Source organism: Macaca mulatta, chromosome 7, assembly GCF_049350105.2.
Source record: "Macaca mulatta isolate MMU2019108-1 chromosome 7, T2T-MMU8v2.0, whole genome shotgun sequence".
Taxonomy (NCBI): Eukaryota; Metazoa; Chordata; class Mammalia; order Primates; family Cercopithecidae; genus Macaca; species Macaca mulatta.
Window position 1 is genome coordinate 109,003,590 of NC_133412.1, and position 8,652 is coordinate 109,012,241.

Genomic DNA, 8,652 nt, shown 5'->3' on the forward strand with positions numbered 1-8,652 from the left:
AAAATCCACAGATGCTCAAGTTCCTTATATAACATGGTTATTTGCATATAACCTATGCACATCATCCTTTAATTCATCTCTAGATTACTTGTAATTCTTAATATGATGTTGTGTAAATACTTGTTATACTGTATTGTTTAGGAAATAATGACAAGAAAAAAAGGACCGTACATGTTCAGTACAGATGAAACTATTCATTTTTTTCTGAATATTTTCCATCAGTGGTTGGTTGACGTGAAACCCACAGATATGGAGGACTAACTACATAGTTTATATTTATCTATGAAATCAATAACCATGTTGTAGATTTTTGTCCCACATTTCTCCCAATTTTATCCTCAAAATTCTTAAAACAGAATTTTGTGTGGTTGTGTTTTTACCTAATTATCTACTATAATCAATTTAATCTCTATAATATTATTAATCAGGGATGCCTTAACTAATAATTTAATATAGATAATTTACAAATAGCAAATTAACAAATATTAATTCATACTGGAAAATGAGTTACTTTGTTGATCTTTTGTATAAAGATCTAGAACTAGAGTGTTTCATAGTTTCTTTTCTTAGAGAGTAAACATTATCATTGGTCCACTGAATTATGTCCAAAGTTATAGTAATGTTTTAGTGACCTCAATATATAGGCATGAGATTATTAGAGCTTTGAAAATTGGGAAGCATAGGATTTCTATAATCTTTTAGATAAAAGTTAAATGGGAGCAAGAAGGAAACGGACGTTGAGAGAACGAGGAGGAAGGAGAGAAAATGGCATCAAAGGATTACAGTACCTATAGCCAAGCTGCAGTGCAGCAGGGCTACAGTGCTTACACTGCACAGACCACCCAGGCATATGGGCAACAAAGCTAGGAACCTATGGACAGCCCACTGATGTCAGCTATACCCAGGCTTGGACCACTGCAACCTATGGGCTATGCAACTTCTTATGGGCAGCCTCCCACTGGTTATACTACTCCAACTGCCCCCCGGGCACACAGCCAGTCTGCCCAGGGGTGTGGCACTGGTGCTTATGATACCACCACTGCTACAGTCACCACCACCCAAGCCTCCACACTGCTCAGTCTGCATATGGCACTCAGCCTGCTTACCCAGCCTATGGGCAGCAGCCAGCAGGCACTGTACCTACAAGACTGTATGATGGTAACAAGCCCATTGAGACTAGTCAACCTCAATCTAGCACAGGGGTTTACAACCAGCCCGGCCTAGGATATGGACAGAGTAACTACAGTTATTCCCATGTACCTGGGAGCTACCCCATGCAGCCAGTCACTGCACCTCCATCCTACCCTCCTACCAGCTATTCCTCTACACAGCCGACTAGTTATGATCAGAGCAGTTACTCTCAGCAGAATACCTCTGGGCAACCGAGCAGCTATGGACAGCAGAGTAACTATGGTCAACAAAGCAGTTATGGGCAGCAGCCTCCCACTAGTTACCTACCCCAAACTGGATCCTACAGCCAGGCTTCTACACTGGAGGAGACTTCTGCGTCAGGTTTTGAACGACTGATGAGTAAGTGCTCACCAGGTGTGGAGGAGCTCAGTATAAAGCTGGTATAAAGGCTTAGAGGTATGTGGGAGTTGGGATGAGTTTGGGGAGCAGCAAATTGCCTGGAGTGCAGGAAGGAAATGGTGAGAGATGAGAGTGAAATAAAAGTTGCTAGAATTGTGAAGGGGCTGTCTTCATTGTACGGAGTGAACTAGGTGAATCTGGATTATTGTATATGTGTTGCTGAATAGTCTTGGTGATAGTTTTCTCCCTTTGTTGATGTTGAAGCTGATAGTGATTGAAAAGATTTAGTTTGTTAAACTTCGTTAATAACAAACTTTTTTTTATTTTTTCAGAACAATTCGAACCGTTTTTTTTTTTTTTTTAAAGGAACAGGATCTCACTCTGTCACCTAGGCTGGAGTGCAGTGGCATGATCATAGCTCGGTTGCAGCCTCTAAATCCTGGGCTTCAGCAAGTCTCCTGCCTTTGCCTCCTGAGTAGCTGGGACTACAGATGGGTGCCACCACACATGGCTAATTAAAAAAAAAATTAGTAGAGATGGAGTCTGGCCATGTTGCGTAGGCTGGTCTCAAACTCCTGGGCTCAGGCGATGCTCCTGCCTCCATCTCTCCTGCCCAACATGCTTGCTGGGATTACAGGGCTGAGCCACTGGCCAGGTAGAACTTTTTTTTTTTAAATAATAGAAATGGGGTCGCACTATGTTGGCCAGGCTGGTTTTGAACTCTTGGGCTCAAGTGATCCTCCAGCTTCAGCCTCTCAAAGTGCTGAAATTATGGGTGTGACTCACTGCACCTGGCCAGCAGAACATTTTTGATAAGTGTTTTATATCAAGTGTTTTGCACTTATACAGTGGTGAATGAATTGAACTCATATATATTCATATTCATTCATACAAATATATCCCCTTATATTCCTGGGAATTCCTGCAAAAAATTCTTTTAGTGTTATACTTGCTCACAAAATGTTAACTTTATAAATGTAGTACACTCTACTACTACTAATTTTTATTTTATTATTCTATTAGTTTTTATTTTTTTTAAAGTAAAACAGCTCAATGACCAATGGCACTGGTGTGTCTATAGTGTTTGAACAACAATATAGAAGGTGGCACTTTGATGTACTTTTCCTATCAGAAAATTTCAATCTGAAGTACATTGCACTGTAGTTGTAAGTTTGTGTTTGTGTGTATGAGTATGAGTATGTGTATCTATGGATGTGTTGTAATCTTTTAGACATTTTAAAACATACAAAAAAGTAGAGGGAATAGAATAGTGAACGCTGTGTGGCCATCATGCTCATTCAACAATTACCAACACTTCACTATGCATGTTTCATCCATCAGCTCTCCACTTACTTATATTAGGAATATTTTAACATAACAACAGTATCAGAAAGCTGACAATATCACAAAATTAACAACAATTTTTAAATATATTCAATCCATATCAAAAATATCCTAATTTACTTAGCTATATAAAATACTGTTTGGTAAAGTAAGAACTCAAAAGAGATCTATACCTTGAATTAAAGTTTCCTTAATTAAAGTTTCTTCAAAGTGGCTGCACTGCAGCCTAGGTAGCTGGAGTGTAGTGGCGTGACCTCAGCTCACTGCAACCTCCGCCTCACAGGTTTAAGTGGTTCTCCTACCTCAGCCTCCCGAGTAGCCAGGATTATAGGTGCGAGCCACCATGCCCGGCTAATATTTTGTATTTTTAGTGAGTCGGTTTTGCCATGTTGGCCAGGCTGGTCTCAAATCCCTGGCCTCAAGTGATCCACCCACTGCAGCCTCCCAAAGTGCTGGGATTACAGGCGTGAGCCATTGCACCCGGCCAAAACATTAGTTTTAATATAACAATTATTCTCAATGATTATAAATGACTAGTCCATTTCATTTTCAATTAGTGTATAGACTTGTTTTGTTTGTAATACTTAAAATCATGTAGCAAAAGCTGTCGTTTAACAATAGATTCTGTGTAACTTAGAGCTATTCTAACTTACGGGGTGCCATTTCTATTTTGTTAGTTGGAGAACATGATAGTAAATATAGCATAACTCCCTGTGTATCAGTTTAAAACTTAGTATGTACCAATGAAGTCTGCATGATTTTGTAATTACAGACTAGTGGCGGTGAACACTGGCTGCCAGCAGAGGGCACTTTGAGGTTTTATATGTTAGAATTTCATGCCAATTGGTGGCCCAAGATTCTAGATTATTTGTCTCCAAACTGTTTCCCTAAGAGTAAAGACATTTCTAACATTTATCAATTCCCCCATGATTTCCTGTCTCAATTTACAAATTCCTGTGCTCTCTGGGAAGGAATAAGGCCATCTAAAGACAAACAAACATAAACAAAAAACCCAGCCGCAGTTCCCAGCTGTCACCATGAACAGGTGTGAGAGATGGTCCTGTGTGTTGAAATTAGAGAGGCTGCAAACTCCCTGGATTTCTTCTCCCAGCCCCATTCAACTCCAAGGCCACTGTTAGCAGTTCTGCCTGAGAGATCTGAAAGGAACCCAGGAATAAACACCTGGGTTTTAAATGGTCTAATTTAGTCAATAAGAAGGTCAACACCAAAGGAAAAAAATGAAGCTGAAGAGAGCCAATTGGCACCAAGGTAGTCTTCTGGATTACATAGGGCAATATTTTTCAAAAACTTTTTGACTGGGACATGTGTTTGAATACATACATGTGTATGTACACACACATACACCATATATTCACATCTAAAACAAGAGTCTCTTAAAAATATGAGTAAATTTGAATTGGATAAAAGTTTCCTTTAAATCTATTACATTATGAGTAAAGTTAAAGATCTTGATGTACAACAGAGGCGGGATTGCAAAACAATGACAGAGTAGACTTTTGGAAAAATAGTTATTATAGGGTTTTGGGAAAGTAGTTATCCAGGTGGGAAAACATGGAAATTGGGCCTCTACCTTTATACAAAATTAACTTTAGATGGAGAATTCTGGGGAGATGATGATGGCAGCAGCATAGTTTCAATCTCTGTATTTCTCCATGTAAGGTAGTTTTTTAGTCTCTTATTGTCTACATAAAAACTGTCAGATAAACTGAGAGACAGAACTAAAAACTCATGGACTCCATTTACAACACAACTAAATAGAAAATTTCCCCCACAAACTCCAAACTACAAATGGGTGGGGCCCAAACACCAGTAGCCACTGTGCAGGAGAAAAAAGAAGGAAGAACAGAAAAAGAGCAGAACCAGGGCAGAGCGAGATGGCCGAATAGGAACAGCTCCAGTCTCCAGCTCCCAGCGCGAGTGACACAGAAGACAGGTGATTTCTGCATTATCAACTGAGGTACTGGGTTCATCTCACTGGGGAGTGCCGGACGATCGGTGCTGGTCAGCTGTTGCAGCCCGACCAGCGAGAGCTGAAGCAGGGTGAGGCATCGCCTCACCTGGGAAGCGCAAGGGGGAAGGGAATCCCTTTTCCTAGCCAGGGGAACTGAGACACACAACACCTGGAAAATCGGGTAACTCCCACCCCAATACTGTGCTTTAAGCAAATGGGCACACCAGGAGATTATATCCCACACCTGGCCGGGAGGGTGGCCCATGGAGCCTTCCTCATTGCTAGCACAGCAGTCTGCGATCTAACCACAAGGCAGCAGCGAGGCTGGGGGAGGGGCGTCCGCCATTGCTGAGGCTTAAGTAGGTAAACAAAGCCCTGGGAAGATCGAACTGGGTGGAGCTCACAGCAGCTCAAGGAGGCCTGCCAGTCTCTGTAGACTCCACCTCTGGGGACAGGGCACAGCTAAACAACAACAACAACAAAAAAAAAGCAGCAGAAACCTCTGCAGACAAGCGACTCTGTCTGACAGCTTTGAAGAGAGTGCTGGATCTCCCAACACGGAGGTTGAGATCTGAGAAGGGACAGACTGCCTGCTCAAGTGGGTCCCTGACCCCTGAGTAGCCTAACTGGGAGACATCCTCCACTAGGGGCAGACCAACACCCCACACCTCACACGGTGGAGTACACCCCTGAGAGGAAGCTTCCAAAGCAAGAATCAGACAGGTACACTCGCTGTTCAGCAGTATTCTATCTTCTGCAGCCTCTGCTGCTGACACCCAGGCAAACAGGGTCTGGAGTGGACCTCAAGCAATCTCCAACAGACCTACAGCTGAGGGTCCTGACTGTTAGAAGGAAAAGTAACAAACAGGAAGGACACCCACACCAAAACCCCATCAGTACGTCACCATCATCAAAGACCAGAGGCAGATAAAACCACAAAGATGGGGAAAAAGCAGGGCAGAAAAGCTGGAAATTCAAAAAATAAGAGCGCATCTCCCCCTCCAAAGGAACGCAGCTCATCGCCAGCAACGGATCAAAGCTGGACGGAGAATGACTTTGATGAGATGAGAGAAGGCTTCAGTCCATCAAACTTCTCCGAGCTAAAGGAGGAATTACATACCCAGGGCAAAGAAACTAAAAATCTTGAAAAAAGAGTGGAAGAATTGATAACCAGAATAATTAATGCAGAGAAGGCCATAAACGAACAGACAGAGATGAAAACCATGACATGAGAAATACGTGACAAATGCACAAGCTTCAGTAACCGACTCGATCAACTGGAAGAAAGAGTATCAGCGATTGAGGATCAAATGAATGAAATGAAGCGAGAGGAGAAACCAAAAGAAAAAATAAGAAAAAGAAATGAACAAAGCCTGCAAGAAGTATGGGATTATGTAAAAAGACCAAATCTACGTCTGATTGGGGTGCCTGAAAGTGAGGGGGGAAATGGAACCAAGTTGGAAAACACTCTTCAGGATATCATCCAGGAGAACTTCCCCAACCTAGTAGGGCAGGCCAACATTCAAATCCAGGAAATACAGAGAACGCCACAAAGATACTCCTCGAGAAGAGCAACTCCAAGACACATAATTGCCAGATTCACCAAAGTTGAAATGAAGGAAAAAATCTTAAGGGCAGCCAGAGAGAAAGGTCGGGTTACCCACAAAGGGAAGCCCATCAGACTAACAGCAGATCTCTCGGCAGAAACTCTACAAGCCAGAAGAGAGTGGGGGCCAATATTCAACATTCTTAAAGAAAAGAATTTTAAACCCAGAATTTCATATCCAGCCAAACTAAGTTTCATAAATGAAGGAGAAATAAAATCCTTTACAGACAAGCAAATGCTTAGAGATTTTTGTCACCACCAGGCCCGCCTTACAAGAGACCCTGAAGGAAGCACTAAACATGGAAAGGAACAACCAGCCATTGCAAAAACAACAAACCATTGCAAAAGCATGCCAAAATGTAAAGACCATTGAGGCTAGGAAGAAACTGCATCAACTAATGAGCAAAATAACCACTTAATATCATAATGGCAGGATCAAGTTCACACATAACAATATTAACCTTAAATGTAAATGGACTAAATGGTCCAATTAAAAGACACAGACTGGCAAACTGGATAAAGAGTCAAGACCCATCAGTCTGCTGTATTCAGGAGACCCATCTCACATGCAGAGACATACATAGGCTCAAAATAAAGGGATGGAGGAAGATCTACCAAGCAAATGGAGAACAGAAAAAAAAAAGCAGGGGTTGCAATACTAGTCTCTGATAAAACAGACTTTAAACCATCAAAGATCAAAAGAGACAAAGAAGGCCATTACATAATGGTAAAGGGATCAATTCAACAGGAAGAGCTAACTATCCTAAATATATATGCACCCAATACAGGAGCACCCAGATTCATAAAGCAAGTCCTTAGAGACTTACAAAGAGACTTAGACTCCCATACAATAATAATGGGAGACTTCAACACCCAACTGTCAACATTAGACAGATCAACGAGACAGAAAGTTAACAAGGATATCCAGGAATTGAACTCATCTCTGCAGCAAGCAGACCTAATAGACATCTACAGACCTCTCCACCCCAAATCAACAGAATATACATTCTTCTCAGCACCACTTCACATTTATTCCAAAATTGACCGCATAATTGGAAGTAAAGCACTCCTCAGCAAATGTACAAGAACAGAAATTGTAACAAACTGTCTCTCAGACCACAGTGCAATCAAACTAGAACTCAGGACTAAGAAACTCAATCAAAACCTCTCAACTACATGGAAACTGAACAACCTGCTCCTGAATGACTACTGGGTACACAATGAAATGAAGGCAGAAGTAAATATGTTCTTTGAAACCAATGAGAACAAAGATAAAACACACCAGAATCTCTGGGACACATTTAAAGCAGTGTGTAGAGGGAAATTTATAGCACTAAATGCCCACAAGAGAAAGCTGGAAAGATCTAAAATTGTCACTCTAACATCACAATTAAAAGAACTAGAGAAGCAAGAGCAAACACATTCAAAAGCTAGCAGAAGGCATGAAATAACTAAGATCAGAGCAGAACTGAAGGAGATAGAGACACAAAAAACCCTCCAAAAAATCAATGAATCCAGGAGTTGGTTTTTTGAAAAGATCAACAAAATTTATAGACTGCTAGCAAGACTAATAAAGAAGAAAAGAGAGAAGAATCAAATAGACACAATAAAAAATGATAAAGGGGATATCACCACCAACCCCACAGAAATACAAACTACCATCAGAGAATACTATAAACACCTCTACGCAAATAAACTAGAAAATCTAGAAGAAATGGATAATTTCCTGGACACTTACACTCTCCCAAGACTAAACCAGGAAGAAGCTGAATCCCTGAATAGACCAATAGCGGGCTCTGAAATTGAGGCAACAATTAATAGCCTACCAACCAAAAAAAGTCCAGGACCAGATGGATTCACAGCTGAATTCTACCGGAGGTACAAGGAGGAGCTGGTACCATTCCTTCTGAAACTATTCCAATCAATAGAAAAAGAGGGACTCCTCCCTAACTCATTTTATGAGGCCAACATCATCCTGATACCAAAGCCTGGCAGAGACACAACAAAAAAAAAAGAGAATTTTAGACCAATATCCCTGATGAACATCGATGCAAAAATCCTCAAGAAAATACTAGCAAACCGAATCCAGCAGCACATCAAAAACCTTATCCACCATGATCAAGTGGGCTTCATCCCTGGGATGCAAGGCTGGTTCAACATATGCAAATCAATAAACGTAATCCAGCATATAAACAGAATC

At 41.2% G+C, this 8,652-nt stretch overlaps 1 pseudogene; it reads left to right on the forward strand.

The window, feature by feature from the left end:
* The first annotated feature begins 765 nt into the window (after nt 1-765).
* LOC695375 (RNA-binding protein EWS pseudogene) lies at nt 766-1,577 on the forward strand (annotated as a pseudogene).
* The last annotated feature ends 7,075 nt before the right edge of the window (nt 1,578-8,652 follow it).